Source organism: Patiria miniata, unplaced genomic scaffold (genome assembly GCF_015706575.1).
Source record: "Patiria miniata isolate m_02_andy unplaced genomic scaffold, ASM1570657v1 HiC_scaffold_20, whole genome shotgun sequence".
Classification (NCBI taxonomy): Eukaryota; Metazoa; Echinodermata; class Asteroidea; order Valvatida; family Asterinidae; genus Patiria; species Patiria miniata.
The window spans coordinates 6,993,036-7,012,999 of NW_024037059.1; the positions used below are offsets into that span (position 1 = coordinate 6,993,036).

The 19,964-nt window shown below is 38.6% G+C and overlaps 1 long non-coding RNA gene across 1 annotated transcript in view; it reads right to left on the reverse strand.

Moving 5' to 3' along the window:
- Positions 1-7,101: 7,101 nt before the first annotated feature.
- Positions 7,102-19,964, reverse strand: part of LOC119727122 — a 30,576-nt gene continuing 17,713 nt past the window's right edge. Inside the window, exon 3 of the long non-coding RNA XR_005270899.1 lies at positions 7,102-8,072. This is a non-coding gene — a long non-coding RNA (uncharacterized LOC119727122). The remainder of the gene's footprint in view (positions 8,073-19,964) is intronic.

Genomic DNA, 19,964 nt, shown 5'->3' on the forward strand with positions numbered 1-19,964 from the left:
CATTAATCTAATGGGCCATACTGTCCTAAAAACTCACTGAGTAAACGAACATGACTGACAACTAAATGATTCTCTAAAAAAAAAGTTACTGTAAAAGGACTATTCTAAAAGGACGGCCTGTTTACTTCCAATTTATGAGTTAATGTGGTTATTTAAAGTCATTGATAAAGTAAACCCTTGATTTATTTTTCGTTGTGAATACTTAACCAATGCCAGCAGAGGACAGCCGATACATTTAGGTGACTGATATAAATGTAGGATGCTAGGAACTCAGCTGAATGCTGATGTAGTGAATTGCAGAGATCGACTGATTGTCGCTGGATTAGCCACTGTCACTATCAGCAGCCCTAGTACAAATGTAGTTCCACCCTATGCATGAAAACTATGAGTAAACGAGTCTATGTGTACATTTACATAATTTTCTAATTATGAAAAAAAAAGCTTTGCATACCCTGAAAGCAGGTATATTAGCTCAAATTGCGATTGCTAGAGATCTGATGCATCAACTCAAGTTGAATCGCATTGAAAAATTCTGTCAGACAAAACCTAATTGGATACTCAACAAAAACTAAGTGCATTCCTCCTACTTGAAAACCTATGTTTTCTGACTTATGTTAACTTTTTATTGTTCAGCACCAATCTAAAACCTAGACTTGAACTCAACACTTTTATTTCCCTTTTTAAAAATTAATTTAAAAATATTACAAGTAAAAGCCTCATCAAGATACTGATCACAAAATTTGACTCACAGCAAAGGGAAAAACATGAGGTAACTCTTTCAATAAGGAAGCTATGTTTCCTCCTACAGGTTTAGATTTTGCCAACAGCTTGTTACCTCTCGACAATGCTTCTGCACGTATCTGACGGAACAGTTGCATGTTGGTGATGAGCTATAATAGCAAGATACTGGCTAAATTTAATGTAGGTCAATGATGACATCTAAAACTACAATTCCTGAAACTGACTTTGGAACTAAAATGATTTGGAACGAAAATGACCGTGACCATACCTCAAATATGTGCCTTTAACTTTGGTTAAAAATGATTAAGTTGACTTTACAGTGTCACAAATACTTGCTTTATGGCAAGATTATTAACAATTAAACCAAGCATGGAGCGTGATGGTCTTCAGTCTATGGCAATACTGATTGTAATGTCCTTGAGTTCTTCACCTTCATTTGCGTTATCATGCATAGCCATTTGGTGGAGTTTCATTGCATTATTATAATAGAAGTGAGAATTGTTTGCGCACGAAATATTAAGAACAATTCATTTATTCTCTGCTGAAGTCTTTCGGCCAAAAGAAACCATAACAGTTGTGTAAAATGGATTGCTACCGGGTAGCTCTGTCCAAAATGTTATACATGCATGAGGGTTTTTATTTTCTATATGCACTGAAATAGTACATTTGATTGGCAAAAATAAAGTCATTTCTAGTTCACAGTTGAAACAAGATGAAGGTGAAAAACGTCAAGGACACTACAAGATTTTCATATTTATTCTCAATAGATGACTTGATCAAGGCATTGATAAATTTGTTTTTTTTTTAATGCAGACAGAAAGTGGATTTCAGCCGATATGTTTCCATCACATTTGTAAGCACTGATATTTCACATACGGTTGGCAAATCAGATTGCAAAACACATCATGGATCACTTTTAGGATCGAACATACTGCTTATTGGTTATGCTCATTTGCCAACTCTCTGAAGTTGTAGTTTGAAATAAATATGAAGCTGTTGGACTGTTTAATCAAAGCAGTGAATGATGTGAAGGGCAACGGCCATCTTACAACTCCATGAATGAGGAGTACCGGGTAGAATTAAACAGCAATGCACACACAGAGTGTATTGTCAGTAAGATGCCATGATATCACGCCCAATATTAATGAAGGAAGCAACTTTGCTTCTCATGTAGGTCGCAGATAGGATACTGGCCTTGCAGATTTACAGTCCATTGACTTTTTTCTACAGCCTTGAGCATCAAACTTTAATCTCCAAACTTCAGAATTTACCAGAAAATTTGATGGAAGAAGCTTACTCTGTTTCACTCCACAAATGTTAACAGCCCTGTGGGATTCATAAATTTAACCAGATAACTTGGAGGGATGGTATGCTTCCAAAATTCAAAAATACAATGTAGTAGTATTTTCAAGCAGTGAGCCTGGAGTAAAATGCCTAAAAATTTAGATCAATGCCTTGATAAAGTTTGCTGAAAGCTGTTTATTGATGATTTTTAAAAAAAAATCAACATATCTTCCACCAATTATAAAAAAGAGTGGCATACATGTAGCTAGGTTTTGGGGGAGGGGGTCTCAAATAGAACAGATCATGATCTCCACATTTTGTTCAAGTATTGGAGTTTCAGTATGTCTGTTATCTCCATGGTTACGCAATAATAGAGCTGCCAAGAACATATATGATTGAATACCTGGAATGCACATGTACGATGTGTACCGGTACCACACGTTTTCAGGCAATTTATCCCTTTTTATGTCTGACTGAGGGGTTCATTGAGTACAAGACTCAAAACGTATAGTTCATGGCTGAAGCACTGACAATTGGAATGTACATGTACATGTATAATGCAACATCAGTTTGAAACAATTCTAAAATTGCATCTTTCTTTAAATTTTAGTTGGTCATCTTTCCAGAATAACAAAAAAACTGTGAGACTTTTGGTCGTCTCAGATTAACTTGCCCTTTGATGCAAGCAATTTGCCCAGTTCTGCATAATGCATTGAGTACAATCAAATACTTCAAGTTTTATTTCATCAGATCTTAATAATGGAGTGAACCAGTATCTTCTGATCACTATGCTAGACTATAAGCTCATTCGGAATAAAACGAATAGAAGGAAAGGCTGATTGAAATGTAGCAGCAACTTTGAACTTTTAATTTGATGTGGTGGAGGGAGGATTCAAACAAGCACTAAATACAGCAATTGCCATTTCATGCCCCCTCCCCCTGTTAGCTATGCCACTGTGTATTGCCATAGACTGAAGACCATCTGTACATTACTGCCTTGTTTAATGCAGACTACACCATACTCCTAGCCATGAGATACCCATTTGGGTTTAACAAGCAACACATGAGGATGTACCAGTGCATGAATTAATTCTACAAACTTCAATTAAACTCACCATGGAAGTTGTTGACAGGACTGGCTCCCCGTGTCTGATGTCACAGTTTCTGTTTAGGATACTGAGAGGCAGATTGGTACCCAATCTCCCAGGCCATTCACTCCAATTGATTGAGGGGCACACACATTCATTCCAAATTGTCACCAGAAAATATTCTACATGTGGTTTAGCCTCCCCGTTTTACAAGGAGCTTGTGAGAGGAAACTTTTTTTGGTCACTTTAAGATTGGAACACAGCAAGTGAACTTGTGGTTTTAAATCCTATTTGGTATATTTCCCAACCGGTATCGGTGAGTAAGGATAGACCATTTTACAATCACAATTTACATGTACACATATAATCAAGAGTGTACTAAATGTTCACAATAGCTGTCGATTGTCACAACCATTTTAAGTAATTCGCAGCATCTTTGGGGAGGGGTCGATTTTTACCCCTGATTTCTGAACTCACTGAATTACAATTTTCTGCAGCTTCTCTGTGTTTCCTTTCCACCACTTCTTTTTCTTTACAATTCGGATTGTGAATGAGTGTTTGCCCCTCTATGATATGAGTGAATGGCCTGGATACATCATCCACCCAGCAATCTAATAGCATGGTTCTCCCTCTCTGCACACCAGGCACTTCTTTAGTGCAGTTTCAAGACATTGGTTCTATTAAGTGGAACTCTGGTTTTCCATGCTTGCCTTTCTTTATGATTTATTAGCTACATAGCAAAAAAATGATGATGGCACAGGCACCAGGCCCATCTGGCCTTTCTTATTTTTTAAGATTCTAGAAAAGTATTTTTTGGGGGAAAAAAAATTCCCGAATGTTAACATTCTTCAACAGCAAATTTTGTTTGCCACTATTCTATTTTGAGACTAAAACATTTTCAGTTTTGAATTGTTTTCCGAAATTGAAACATTTTTTAATTTGAAAGTCAGATGTAGAGATTTTTCTTGCAATCTCAAAATAAGGGTTCTTTTAGTTTTAAATCTCTCAAATGTTATTGGCAGTACACAGACTGCAACTGCAAGACTTGACTTGGTTTTGGGATTATGTTTTCAAGAATGCTACCAAACTCAATGATTGCCAAACTTTGCAAGTGCTAAATCAAATTTTTAAACAGAAAACCTACATTTTTCTTGAATTCAGCCTCAATTTTGATGCTTCAAATTGAGAATATATTTATTTCACCACCTCTGGTGGTTTGATTTTTGAGTTAAAACTTGTTAGAGAACCAGCAATGAATTGTGTAAATAACAACAGAACAGCATTGATTTAAGAAATACTCTGGAGATTTTCACAATAAATAGGACAGACACAATTACCCCAGCATCATACAACACTGCAAAATATCCAAGAACCTACAAAATTGACCATTTGTAAATATTTTATTTTCATGGATCTCAGAACATGATGCCCAAGGAACTCTCTGAATGTCAAGTGAGCAATATCGGAGTAGGCACAGAAGTGTTCTCTTGAGTTGCCATTCCTGGAGTAGTGGACATATACATCTGCTTTGTAGACAAAATAACCGATTGCCAAAGTTTAAAGGATCCTTACCATGTTGCAGTCTTCCGAGGTATCCACAATCACCCAGGGTGCAAGATTTCGAGGAGTTGCATACATCACCAACAGTCAATTCACAAGCCGATGCAGATAGCGGGCAACCACCAACCTGTCAGCGTCTGCGGGCAGGGGACACACGTGCACGCACCAGGAGGGCCTGCATGTGGCTGGGCTTTATTGGTTTTTATTTACAGTGCCTGATGGTAAAAGACAACAATGCAAAAAAGGTTTATCAATTGATTTTACCAAAATAAATGTTGCAAGTATGTATAATCAGCACTGAGATACAATTGTGCCTGCGCTTACTTTGACCAGAATTTGCATACGCTGTATTTTTTTTTAACGCCAAATTTTGAATTAAGCAAAGCTTTAAGTCTGCAAAATCACCAAAATGTGCAGAATTTGTGAACTCATCAGTGCAGTATTAAAATGAACCATTTTTTAAAACTCCATGTAGCAGCATGTGATAAATATATAGCCATGCTTGTTTTGCACAGGTTGAATGATCTGATGGAAATGATCGGTCGCTAAATGTGATCAGCCTAAATGTCTGCAATAGCCATCTTACATTCTATCGTTCAAATCCTCTCATTTCTTAACATCAGTGCTGATTATACATTTCAAACCAGGTGGAGGATGGGTAAAAACTCAGGAAGTTATTATTTGAAGATAAGAACATTCATGCAGCAACATTAGAGCTTAATGCCTATCAATACGTAAACATTTTGCACTGACCAAGATGAATGTCTGACCAAAAATGAATTATATAGCGTTCAAAAATTGATTTCTTGCTTGAACATAACGCAATTGGGGCAATTTTCAGTTACTGAGCTTGATAATTTGAATGCTTGGTTCAATATGACATGGATTGAGTACATGTAAGTCAGGAAAGAAACGCGCAAAATTTTCAATTTCAAGCGACTTTCCATGGGACAATATTTTGTTTTAACTGTATTCACAGTGGAGTGACATCATTTACCCATCATGCACCTGGCTTGAAAACATTTACCATTCAGGCATTGAATATTATAATAGAAATTTAATTATTGGTGTAACCAGCCCTCACATCACTCAACAATGCTATTTAGTTTCTTAAAGTGTGCTTTAGGTCAAATGGACAATAAGGAGTGTGAATTCATTGAAATCAATTGATTTTTCCTTGTGATCAACAACAAAAAAATTGTTTCAAGCTGTATTTCAAGCTGAAATTTATATACAGATTTTTTTACCCAAGGATTGGGAGTGGCACGTCTGAAACTTACACCAAATGTTTCTGCGCTGCTTTCAATGCTCTCATTGTCTTTCCATGAACAGTTATACAAAGTTCTCAGTTTCAAAAGGTTTCATTTTAGACAAAGTGTGAAATTTCTCAGATACACCTACATGTAGATTGTCAAAAATGATATATTGTAAATCCTTTAGGACACAGTTTTTGTGTGTATTTTTTTCTTTCTTTTGCTCTTCTTTTCATGGACTGTGAGGACTGGTTACACATGAAGAGTTCATTTCCAAAAGGTGACATACCAGGGTATCCATTTGAAAAAAAATTTGAAAATTTGCAGTTTTGAACTTTAAAGGGAATATACATCATTTGCTTTTGCTGTAATTTTCAGAAATGGATGGAATTGGGGGATTGGAAATATAAAGCAAATATAGTTACACTGACTTTTTGGAGGTTTTGGGTTCGAAAATGCTATAAAAACCAAGAAAAACGATCATTTACCTGTAGTCTGGTTCCCTGACTCCATATAAGAAGAAACAGAGCAGTTTACATACATTGGGGAATTGTAAGGTCAGGGAACCAGTCTAGCTGGCTCGTACCCGTTCATAGGTTTGTAATCGATTGCAAACAAGTGCAATAGTCAATTGGGGCCAGTATTTGAAAAAAAGCCAGTTGTTTCCAACGCTGATCGGCCGATCAGCGTTGGAAATTGATACAAAAATACCACTTTTCTTGAAAATGACAGTATACCAGGTGCCATAATTTTACAGGATGCTTTAGACTGACATTTACCAACGTCCTATTAAGGTATTTCGCAAAAACTTGGTAGTTTTATTTTTCGATGTTTGCAAATGTTGTATATTCCCTTTAAAGAATAAAAACAATATAACAGCTGTTCTAAACTTCATATTTTGCCTTATTGTATTCTACTTGTGTTCAAGAATACAGCTATCGAAATTGCTTTTGGGCAGCCAGGAGCGAGCAGATTTCTAAAAGAGAACAAAATAGTGTATATATCGTTTTGGAAATGAACTCTTGAAATACAAAATCCATTCTGAGTAATGAGAAGTTAGAGCCTGTATGCACATTATAAAAAAAAGGCCCTTGAGGAGATAAGTACAAGTTTCATTTGTATTTCTTAAGTTATTGTAATTTGTGGTACGGTGCCCATAACTTCACAGGAATGCAATCAATTTGTCCGAGTGTGCAGATGTTGACTTTAAAGTCATACTTTTTTCAGACCACTTTGATAATAAAAACAATGCCCCAACCTTTCAGAGCTAAGCAATCAGAATGGACTTTGTATAGCAATTAAGATATATGAACCCAAAGTCCCATCCCTCTACCCATGTATCTGTCTGTTTCAGTGGCATAGCTTTGAATGTGTCCATGGAATGTCAAGAAGGCAACTTGAGAGACAATTAAAGATGTTCGATTCTGGAATTTAAGCTCAAATCACTTGTGCAATTTGATTGCAAGCCAGCAGCTTATTACTAGTACCAACCCTTGTGCATACTTTCTTAGAACTTGATATACAAGAACTTTTTTTACCATCTTTGAGATTGGTTAATGAATACATGTATTAAAATCTGCAAGCTGAAATCTTTACTTGCGCTGAGGTGAAGCTATGCCACTGTTTTACATCCCACCCCAATTTTCTAAATTAAATATTCCTTAGTTGATGGCTCTTTCTGTAGCACTCAAAAGTCCTTTAGCCGTAAAAGTTTTTGGCAATGTAGGTCAATGCAGGAGCATTCGGGAACACAATCCAACATTTGGAGAGCATCGGGAGATGTAGGAGTACACTTCTTGCAGGATTAGCTTGTAGCTTCTTGGAGTGCACATGTACATGTATGGTTCAGTCTGTAAAATGTTCAGACAAGATGCATATCCACAGAGTTCAAAATGAATCAGGAACACAACTAAGCAGTTTCAGTCATTCATGACTGGATGAATCACACAGTCTACCATCCACCACTGTACCAACAGTTTGTTTCAATAGTCAGTATCTCTTGTCCTGTGCAATATTCTGAGTGACACATCAGCAAACTTCCACATGATGAAGGCAGCAGAGCCTGATGAGTTGACAGAACTGAGTCGGTGATTGGGGAGTAACTTGTTTCCAGCAGTCTCTTGAACGAGGCAGTCCATGGTTGACCCTACATGCATAAGAAAAAATAAACGATAATTAAATTGTTAAGTCCAGCAGTCGCATACAATACTTTTCAAGGTCACAAACCTCTTTTCAGGAGTTGTGAACTCAAGCACAAATCTTTTATCCCCTTTTCACTACTTCTGCATACAATTTACCAACAATATTCTACACACAACAAAATTAGTGACAGACACGCAAACCCTTTGTGAACACTGAGAACGTATTTGAAATCCAAAGTTCTTGCATTACTACGAACACTCAAGTGTGGGTTGAGTGTAGATAGGTAAAATTCAAGATGACAGTTACTATTTAAAGAGCCGAATGAAAAGAAGGGAACTACATGTAATGATCTTTATCTTCTCCCTAAGCGGGAGAGTGGAAAATCTGTTCACGAACACCGTTTGTGTAACAGTGTAAAACTACAACTTTTGCAAGCATCATCTGTCATGCATTAAAATGCACACGAACATGAAGACTGTTTGGTATTCCACGTAGCCTGGTTTTCATTTTGAAAATTCCCACAAATGACATTCTAGTGCTGCAGCCGAACCGCCGAACCGAACGAAAAATAGCCGAACTTGGCCTTCCGAACCGAACCCGAACCGAACCGAACCCAAATGTCGGTTCGGAAAGTTCGGCAAGTATTTGTTGATAGCGTTAGGAATGCTAAAGCTTGCAATGAAAGGACAAAAATAAAACGGACGGGTGATTGAATTTACCGTGTTGACAAGTCACCGCATTCATCTTCATTATTTGCAGTGTTCTAGCCAGGCAAACAAATAAGATATCGGGTCGATATGCTTTGAACAAATCGTACGCGCCTTGCGATTTTCTCAATGAAAAGCGTGCTCTTTACATTCATCCAGCGTGCGTGGTCAGTATCATGCCCTGCATAATGCTGCGCTGCGTTCCAGCGGTGAAGGGTGTGCTTTCCTCGGCAAAATTCACCAGCATTTTCATTTTTTCACCGTATATGAAATAAAAAATAATTTTTATGGAGTCTGAAACCTTTCCCATGTTTAGAATAAGTTCGCAATTTTCGCAATATATTTTTTTTCCGTAAAGAATGAGTACGAAAAACGATGTAATCGCCCAAAACAGGGTGAAACACCCCTTTTTAAAATGGATCCGTCCACCACTTTTGGACAGATGAGAATTCATCATGGAGTCGCGAACCGAAAAATTATTATTTTTTTACGGTAGCTACTTGTCAGCTTGTTGCTAAAATTAATCATGATTTCATGATTTCATAAGTTTGCCACAGTAAAAGGACCTGTTCTTAGAACAAAACTAACTAGAGGTTCGCGTTTGTTGTTACAAACGCAGAGTGGTCGGGCAGGCAATTTGTTCATGAAACACTGCCGAGTTAAGTTATGAATATGTTTATGTAACAACAAAGGATCACGAAATTAAATCCTTTCCATCACAATAAATTATTTTGCTGAAAAATGCATCTTTAACGGTGTGCTAAATTTCTGTAAACATTTTATGTACACACACAAGTTATTTCTGGCTTGATGACGTCATTCTTAAAAAAAGTCCCGGGAAGTGAATACTGATTTAGTTCGGAGTGGATAAATGTTTTTTTGTGAAGTTAAATAACATATGCAAATATTGAAAATATAATTGTAAGTATTTATAACACCTAACTTGCAGTTCCATGACGTCACTAGCATTTGGAAGCAAAAGGTTAACATTAATTGTTATGGTATCGTTATTTGGGCTAAGAAGATATACGACATGGATCAAATGATAGCATTCGATTCAAAATATGATCATTTTCAAATGCTCATCGACGTAACTTCCGGTTTGATAACGTCATGAATTTGAACCTTGCCAAGTTATCTGTGGTTTATCAAAGAATATCAAGGGGCGATTTGGTAAAATTGGAACCGATGTTCTTCAGATTAAAGAAAACAAACACATTTTATGAGCCGCTAGGGGGCGCCCTTTCGGAAGATGACGTCATCACACTGCTTTTTGTGACTTGCATTTCTCACTAAACACTTGCATAATATATATATGTCTGTAGTAAAATGCTTCCGCTTTGGTGTTATATTCAGTTTTCATTGCACTTCCGGTAACACCGGAAGTAAAGGTCAAGCGGTTTTGTGTCCGGGAACAAGAAATGTTTCTCACGGCATAGTCTACAACCTCACGAAAAAACGAATACGATACTCTATTTAGTTCAAAAGATATAGCACAAACTGTTTTGTCAAAATTTGCCCTTAAATCGCTTGTAATTTAATACCTGATGACGTCATGATGACGTAGCAAAATGTATTACATCTTGGTAACATGGTACAAGTTCACACAAGTTTTTGTGATTGTACCGTAAACCGTTCGGAAGAAATTTTACTTCGTATTCATTTTGAATTCACCAAACTTTGACCTCCCGGTAGACCCGGAAGTAAAGGTCAAGCGAGTTTACGTACATGACCAAAAAATGTTTATCAATTATTGGTCTATCTGATTAGAGAATACTAACATCATTGATTACTTTGTTCAAGAGTTATCGATGAACGTAATTGGTCACTTTTTCAGCTAAAATCGCTTGTAATTTGACACCCGATGACGTCATAATAACGTTAGAGTAATATGCACCACTTGGGATAAGGGTCGATTTATATTGAAAGTTACAAGTTCATATCGTAAACCGTTTAGGAGAAAACCCACGGAAACGTGCTGTACGGGAAAAAAAGAAGAATAAAAGAAAGAACTAGAGGTTTGCGTTTGTTGAGTTACAAACGCAGAGTGGTCGGGCTGGCATATTTTCTTGTGTTTACAATGACTTAATCATAATTGAACTGCACAATACTCCTCCAATTACCCTGCATATCCATTACCCTGTGTTTTTCACAATGAAAGTCACACAACCTGCAGTTTAACTTGTTGCTTTACCTCGACAAGACTTGTAGGTCTATCAGGAAGCGCACATCTGGTGCTGCATGGATGGCTACTCAAGCATTACAACCAGTTAGGACTATTGGTAGACTTGCCGGAGCCTCAACCGTCGTTGGAGTTTATGCAACATATGCTAATCATATCATAACATGGCTTTTATGGTTTTTTTCTTTTGCATGGGCATAATAAAATTCTGCACTGACTTTACGACAGAAACGTTTGTGGCTACACGCTGTGGAAATATTAATTTTCAGCATTCAGATATGTGAGGAAAACTGGTGAGGCGCGATTTCAATCGGTTATGGAAAGAAATCTTGTTTTCCTTTTATTTGACGCTAATTTCTATATTTTGAATTCACCTAACTTTGACCTTCCGGCAGCCCCGGAAGGAAAGGTCAAATAACCTTGACTTTCGGATGATGACGCCATCACATTGTTTTTGTGTCTGGCATTCCTCACTAAACACTTTCATAATATATGTGTCTGTAGTAAAATGCTTCCGCTTTTGAGCTATATTCAGTTTTTTATTGCACTTCCGGTAACACCGGAAGTAAAGGTCAAGCAGTTTTGTGTCTGGGGGACAAGAAATGTTCCTCACGGCATAGTCTACAACCTCACGAAAAAACAAACACGATACTCTATTTAGTTCAAAAGATATACGCAAACTATTTTGTCAAGATTTGCCCTTAAAGGGAATATACAACATTTGCAAACATCGAAAAATAAAACTACCAAGTTTTTGCGAAATACCTTAATAGGATGTTGGTAAATGACAGTCTAAAGCATCCTGTAAAATTATGGCACCTGGTATACTGTCATTTTCAAGAAAAGTGGTATTTTTGTATCAATTTCCAACGCTGATCGGCCGATCAGCGTTGGAAACAACTGGCTTTTTTTCAAATACTGGCCCCAATTGACCATCGCACTTGTTTGCAATCGATTACAAACCTATGAACGGGTACGAGCCAGCTAGACTGGTTCCCTGACCTTACAATTCCCCAATGTATGTAAACTGCTCTAAACTGCTCTGTTTCTTCTTATATGGAGTCAGGGAACCAGACTACAGGAAAATGATCGTTTTTCTTGGTTTTTATAGCATTTTCGAACCCAAAACCTCCAAAAGGTCAGTGTAACTATATTTGCTTTATATTTCCAACCCCCCAATCCCATCCATTTCTGAAAATTACAGCAAAAGCAAATGATGTATATTCCCTTTAAATCGCTTGTAATTTGATACCTGATAACGTCATGATGACGTAACAAAATTTATAACATCTTCGTAACATGGTACAAGTTCACACAAGGTTTTGTGATCATACCGTGAACCGTTCGGAAGAAATGCTGCTTTGTTTTGATGTCAGGCTAACGTCTTCATTTTGAATTCACCTAACTTTGACCTTCCGGTAGACCCGGAAGTAAAGGTCAAGCGAGTTCACGTACGCGACAAAAACTGTTTAGCGATTAATGGTCTATCTGATGACAGAATACAAACATCATTGATTGTTTAGTTCAAGAGTTATAGGTGAAAGTAATTGGTCACTTTTTCAGATAAAATCACTTGTAATTTGACACCTGATGACGTAATCATGACGTCAGAGTAATATGCACCACTTCGGATGAGGGTCGATATATATTGAAAGTTACAAGTTCATACCATATACCGTTTAAGAGAAAACCCGCGGAGAAGTATTGTCCGGAAAAAAAAAGAAAGAAAGAAAGAAAGATTAATCGTAACAGATCCAAAGAGTGGTCGGGTTGTGCCCGACCACTCAACTAGAGGTTCGCGTTTGTTGTTACAAACGCAGAGTGGTCGGGCAGACATTTCTTTTCAATAAACACTACCGTGTTAAGTTGAATATGTTTATGTAAGAACAAAGGATCATGAAATTAAATCCTGTCAGGAACAATCAATTATTTTCTGGTAAAATTCAGTAAACATTCTATGTACACAAGTTATTTCTGGCTTGATGACGTCATTATTCAAAAACGGGAAGTGAATACTGATTTAGCTCGGAGTGGATAAATGTTCATTGTGAAGTTTAAATGACGTATGAAAGTATGGAAAATATACGTGTATTTATTCATAACAACTAACTTCCAGTTTCATGACGTCACAGTATATGGCAGCAAAAAGTGAACATTGTAATGGATATCGTAACTTGGGCTACGAAGATATACGACATGAATCGAAGTTTAGAATATGGTCATTTTCAAATTCTCACAGAAGTAACTTCCGGTCTGATGACGTCATGAATTTGAAACCTTGCCAAGTTATGTTTAGTTAATCAAAGAGTATCAAGGAGCGATTTGGTAAAATTTGAACTGATGGTTTTCAAATTAGAAAGAGCAAACACTGTGTTATGTGCCGCTAGGGGGCGCCCTTTCGAAAGATGACGTCATAACACTTTTTTTTGGTCCGGCATTCCTCACTAAACACTATCATAATTTATATGTGTGTAGTAAAATGCTTCAGCTTTTGAATAACATTCGGTTTTCATTGCACTTCCGGTAATACCGGAAGTGAAGGTCAAGCGGTTTTGTGTCCGGGAACAAGAAATGTTTCTCACAGCATAGTCTACAACCTCACGAAAAAACGAACACGATACTCTATTTAGTTCAAAAGATATAGCGCAAACCATTTTGTCAAAATTTGCCCTGAAATCGCTTGTAATTTGATCCCTGGTGACGTCATGATGACGTAACAAAATTTATAACATCTTCGTAGCATGGTACAAGTTCACATTAGGTTTCTGGGTCATACCGTAAACCGTTTGGAAGAAATTCTGCTTTGTTTTGATTTCAGGCAAAAGTCTTCATTTTAAATTCACCTTGTAACTTTGACCTTCCGGTAGACCCGGAAGTAAAGGTTAAGTGAGTTCACGTACACGACAAAAAAATGTTTATCAATTCATGGTCTATCCGATTACAGAATACAAACATCATTGATTATTTTGTTCAAGAGTTATAGGTGAAAGTAATTGATCAGTTTTTCAGCTAAAATCGCTTGTAATTTGACAGCCGATGACGTCATCATGACGTCAAAGTAATATGCACCACTAGGGATGAGGGTCGATATATATTGAAAGTTACAAGTTCATATCATGAACCATTTAGGAGAAAAGCCGCGGAGAAGTATTGTCCGGAAAAAAGAAAGAAAGATTTACCCGAACAATATAACAGAGAGTGGTCGGGTTGTGCCCGACCACTCAAAGAAAGATTAATCGGAACAATTCTAGACAGTGGTCGGGTTGTGCCCGACCACTCAACTAGAGCTTGGCGTTTGTTACAAACGCAGAGTGGTCGGGTAGACAACTATTTTATGAAACACTGTCCAGTTAAGTTATGAACATTTTTTTTATGTAAAGACTAACAAAACAAACAGCGTAATAAGTGCACTGATTCTACTTTCCGAATCACAGTGTGCATGCAGTGTACAAGCTTAACCCCGGTGTCACGGTCTCACTTCTCCGGCGTGCTAGCTTCTCCAGAAGGGAAATTTCGCTTCAACACACATGCACAAAATTGCGCAGTAGTGTACATTTTCGTCACTGTATTTAATAGTGTGCTGAGTTCTTCGGGGCTGTACATGTACTTGTGTACGTAAGATCTTAAGATATTTGTATGCATAGAATTTTTGTGCGCGCCTATGCCGTGGCCGAACGGCGACGCGCTATGCTTTCATTGAATTTTTGAGCGACAGACTACTATTAGGGTATTTTTGTCGGCGGCGGGTCACATTGTGTGAACAATGAGACAAACCACGAACCTGGCACAATTGACGCCAATGTTTAAGCTATCATTCAATGGACAATTCACGATTGTATCTCTCAGGATTGATTGATTTTTGAAGAATAGAAGGTCTTTTGGTTGTAACTTCCGGTCTGATGACGTCATCAACTTCAAACTTCACACATGTGTTGTTTGCATGAAGGTCATTATATATACCAGTTTTCAGGCGATTACAAAACACTTCGCCACAGACATCTATTCAAAATGCATTTTGGACATTCTTAAACCTGCCGCTAGAGGGCGGTCGAGAATTTCATGACGTCACCAGTACAAGTTTTGAAGAATATTGTCTGGCCAGAGACTAACACCGTTGAAAGAAAGTTCATATCTATATTACCAATTTTAAATAATAAGCCAATAATAAGCCACTTCCGGTTTCGACCGGAAGCAAGGGTCATGTGATTTTACGTACACGTTAAAAAATAAAGACCTTAATTTACTCTATCACTTGCCGCAAACAGCAAGACGACGGATCTCATTATTGATTTTATATAGATTTTTAAAGATAAAAAAATATCAAAGTTTAATTGCTTGTCACGTGACACCTGATGACGTCATCATGCCATCATTGTTCTGGCACAATCTTAGCATTAAGGTTTTAGCTTGGTGTTACTTTGATGAAAATGCCCCATTGAAAAGTGGCCAAAAAGGTCCCTTGAAAAAGAAGGGCACAAAGTGGAAAAACTGTGTACAAAGTCTATGGGCTTAAATAAATATTCAAAATTTCATAATAAATCACATGATGACGTCATCATTGCATCTATCTTCGCCAACGACCTTTGCTATATGTTCTTTGACTATGTTAGGTTTCAATGTCATAATGAGTGTGCTTTATGACTAAAATGCTGACGAGAAAAATCGTGCACAAAGTCTATGGGATTTGTTATAGAAGTCCAAGCGTCTTGAGCACAAGACTACGCGCCACGTGTTTGGCCCCGTTCCAACAAGCATGACGATGATGAAATAATGGATCTCCACTGAATGCATGTACAATGGATGTCCTGTAAATGCAGTGTACTCACGCACACCCAGCTCTACGCTTCATTGAATTTTTGAGCGACGGACTACCGTTAGGGTATTTTTGTCAGCGGCGGGTCACGTGTGTGAACAATTTGACAAGCCACGCGCCTGGCACAATTGACGCCAATGTTTAAGCTATCATTCAATGGACAATTCACGATTGTATCTCTCAGGATTGATTGATTTTTGAAGAATAGAAGGTCTTTTGGTTGTAACTTCCGGTCTGATGACGTCATCAACTTCAAACTTCACACATGTGTTGTTTGCATGAAGGTCATTATATATACCAGTTTTCAGGCGATTACAAAACACTTCGCCACAGACATCTATTCAAAATGCATTTTGGACATTCTTAAACCTGCCGCTAGAGGGCGGTCGAGAATTTCATGACGTCACCAGTACAAGTTTTGAAGAATATTGTCTGGCCAGAGACTAACACCGTTGAAAGAAAGTTCATATCTATATTACCAATTTTAAATAATAAGCCAATAATAAGCCACTTCCGGTTTCGACCGGAAGCAAGGGTCATGTGATTTTACGTACACGTTAAAAAATAAAGACCTTAATTTACTCTATCACTTGCCGCAAACAGCAAGACGACGGATCTCATTATTGATTTTATATAGATTTTTAAAGATAAAAAAATATCAAAGTTTAATTGCTTGTCACGTGACACCTGATGACGTCATCATGCCATCATTGTTCTGGCACAATCTTAGCATTAAGGTTTTAGCTTGGTGTTACTTTGATGAAAATGCCCCATTGAAAAGTGGCCAAAAAGGTCCCTTGAAAAAGAAGGGCACAAAGTGGAAAAACTGTGTACAAAGTCTATGGGCTTAAATAAATATTCAAAATTTCATAATAAATCACATGATGACGTCATCATTGCATCTATCTTCGCCAACGACCTTTGCTATATGTTCTTTGACTATGTTAGGTTTCAATGTCATAATGAGTGTGCTTTATGACTAAAATGCTGACGAGAAAAATCGTGCACAAAGTCTATGGGATTTGTTATAGAAGTCCAAGCGTCTTGAGCACAAGACTACGCGCCACGTGTTTGGCCCCGTTCCAACAAGCATGACGATGATGAAATAATGGATCTCCACTGAATGCATGTACAATGGATGTCCTGTAAATGCAGTGTACTCACGCACACCCAGCTCTACGCTTCATTGAATTTTTGAGCGACGGACTACCGTTAGGGTATTTTTGTCAGCGGCGGGTCACGTGTGTGAACAATTTGACAAGCCACGCGCCTGGCACAATTGACGCCAATGTTTAAGCTATCATTCAATGGACAATTCACGATTGTATCTCTCAGGATTGATTGATTTTTGAAGAATAGAAGGTCTTTTGGTTGTAACTTCCGGTCTGATGACGTCATCAACTTCAAACTTCACACATGTGTTGTTTGCATGAAGGTCATTATATATACCAGTTTTCAGGCGATTACAAAACACTTCGCCACAGACATCTATTCAAAATGCATTTTGGACATTCTTAAACCTGCCGCTAGAGGGCGGTCGAGAATTTCATGACGTCACCAGTACAAGTTTTGAAGAATATTGTCTGGCCAGAGACTAACACCGTTGAAAGAAAGTTCATATCTATATTACCAATTTTAAATAATAAGCCAATAATAAGCCACTTCCGGTTTCGACCGGAAGCAAGGGTCATGTGATTTTACGTACACGTTAAAAAATAAAGACCTTAATTTACTCTATCACTTGCCGCAAACAGCAAGACGACGGATCTCATTATTGATTTTATATAGATTTTTAAAGATAAAAAAATATCAAAGTTTAATTGCTTGTCACGTGACACCTGATGACGTCATCATGCCATCATTGTTCTGGCACAATCTTAGCATTAAGGTTTTAGCTTGGTGTTACTTTGATGAAAATGCCCCATTGAAAAGTGGCCAAAAAGGTCCCTTGAAAAAGAAGGGCACAAAGTGGAAAAACTGTGTACAAAGTCTATGGGCTTAAATAAATATTCAAAATTTCATAATAAATCACATGATGACGTCATCATTGCATCTATCTTCGCCAACGACCTTTGCTATATGTTCTTTGACTATGTTAGGTTTCAATGTCATAATGAGTGTGCTTTATGACTAAAATGCTGACGAGAAAAATCGTGCACAAAGTCTATGGGATTTGTTATAGAAGTCCAAGCGTCTTGAGCACAAGACTACGCGCCACGTGTTTGGCCCCGTTCCAACAAGCATGACGATGATGAAATAATGGATCTCCACTGAATGCATGTACAATGGATGTCCTGTAAATGCAGTGTACTCACGCACACCCAGCTCTACGCTTCATTGAATTTTTGAGCGACGGACTACCGTTAGGGTATTTTTGTCAGCGGCGGGTCACGTGTGTGAACAATTTGACAAGCCACGCGCCTGGCACAATTGACGCCAATGTTTAATCTATCATTTAATGGACAATTTAAGATTATATCTCTCACGATTGATTTTTTAGCGATTTTTGAAGAATAAAAAGTCTTTTCGTTGTAACTTCCGGTCTGATGACGTCATCGGCTTCAAACTTCACCCATGTGTTGTTTGCATGAAGGTCATCATATATACCAATTTTTAAAAGATTACAGCAAACTTCGCCACAGACATCTATTCAAAATGCATTTTGGACATTTTTCAACCTGCCGCTAGAGGGCGCTCTAATATTCCATAACGTCATCGGTTACAGTTTCGAAAAGTACTTTCTTGCTGAAGACTAACATTGTTGAAAGCACGTTTATATCTTTTACCATTTCAAAATTACAAGGCACTTCCGGGTTCCACCGGTTTCGACCGGAAATAAGGGTCGTATGATTTGACACCCACGAAGTAAATTGAAGACCCAGTATTATATTACGCCAATTCCGGAGAGACTCACCCTGTATAATTGTACCTTGTATTGCAATCTAACCACCCTTTGAAGCTAATGGAATAGTCCTCATTAGGTATTCAAAGTTTGAAGAATAGCTTGCTATGTGCATGTTTACCCCTCGCTTGAGTGCTGGATCGTCTTTCGTTTTTTGTGTCGCAATCTGATCACATCGTATACGTATACACGCCCGTATAGTGCTTTTCGTTGGATTTTTACCGTGATTCGTAGGAAATGTCAACCCGTCGCCCTCGATTTTCCATGGCTCCAGCCACCGTCTCGAGGCCCCCAGATGAGCCTCCAGCATCTGTAGACATCCTAGCCATGGCTACCAGAGAAATAGGAGACGAGGAAGGACCAAGCGGTCCGGGTGAAGGGTCGTCATGCCCGAAACCCACGACTGACTGCCATGCCTCAGCACCGTTATGGGCTGATGGCAGTTCAGGTGGAAGGTTATTATACCCAAAACCCAATGCAGGCTCCGGTCCAGCTCCGAAGTCGACTCCGTCCAGCGACATGCATTAACCAGTATCATCTCAACGAGCTGCCGATCCTACTCCAACTAGAGCAGAGCCTACTCCATCGGCACCGCCATACGGTACCGGCACCGCCCATGGCCCGTCGTTCGGGCTTACAGGAAACCCGGCTGGGTATGTTTCAGCCTGGTCGCAGCCGCAGACATTTTTCAGTCCGGGCACGCCGGCCTGGAACCCGGGCCCCTGGGGTAATCCTCGGTTTCCCACGACTGCAAACTCGGCACCTATGCCGCCATGCTACTACAACTCCTGGGGTTTTCCTACCCTGTGGTTTCCACAGATGCCTCCATCGGCATATCCGCAATCGTCAGGCGCTGTCCCGACAACTGCACCTACTGGTTCACGAGCACAGTCATCATCTGCTGGTAGCGTGCCGTCTCACACCGACGCCGTTATTACGGTCGTCAGTGACATCAGCGACGAGGAGAGCTCGGAAATTTCTAACGCAGGAACTTCAACGAGTTCCCTTCCTGCTTCGAAGGGGATCCTCCGTAACCCCCACAAAAAGGACAAAGGAAATCCCATTTCGGATGAGGTGATGAAATGGTGGGAAGAGCTTAGAACTCATAAACTTTCACCGGAAGACCACAAAGAGGAGTTGTCATCCTTTGCGGTTCCCGAAGAGCAGGATCAATATTTCTCTGCTCCGGAGTTGCCTGCCTGTATCAAGAAAGTATTCAAACAGGTAAATCTGTCCATTGTTGCTCAAGATGACAGACTAAAAACTGCTTAAGGTTACGCCCTGAAGGCAGC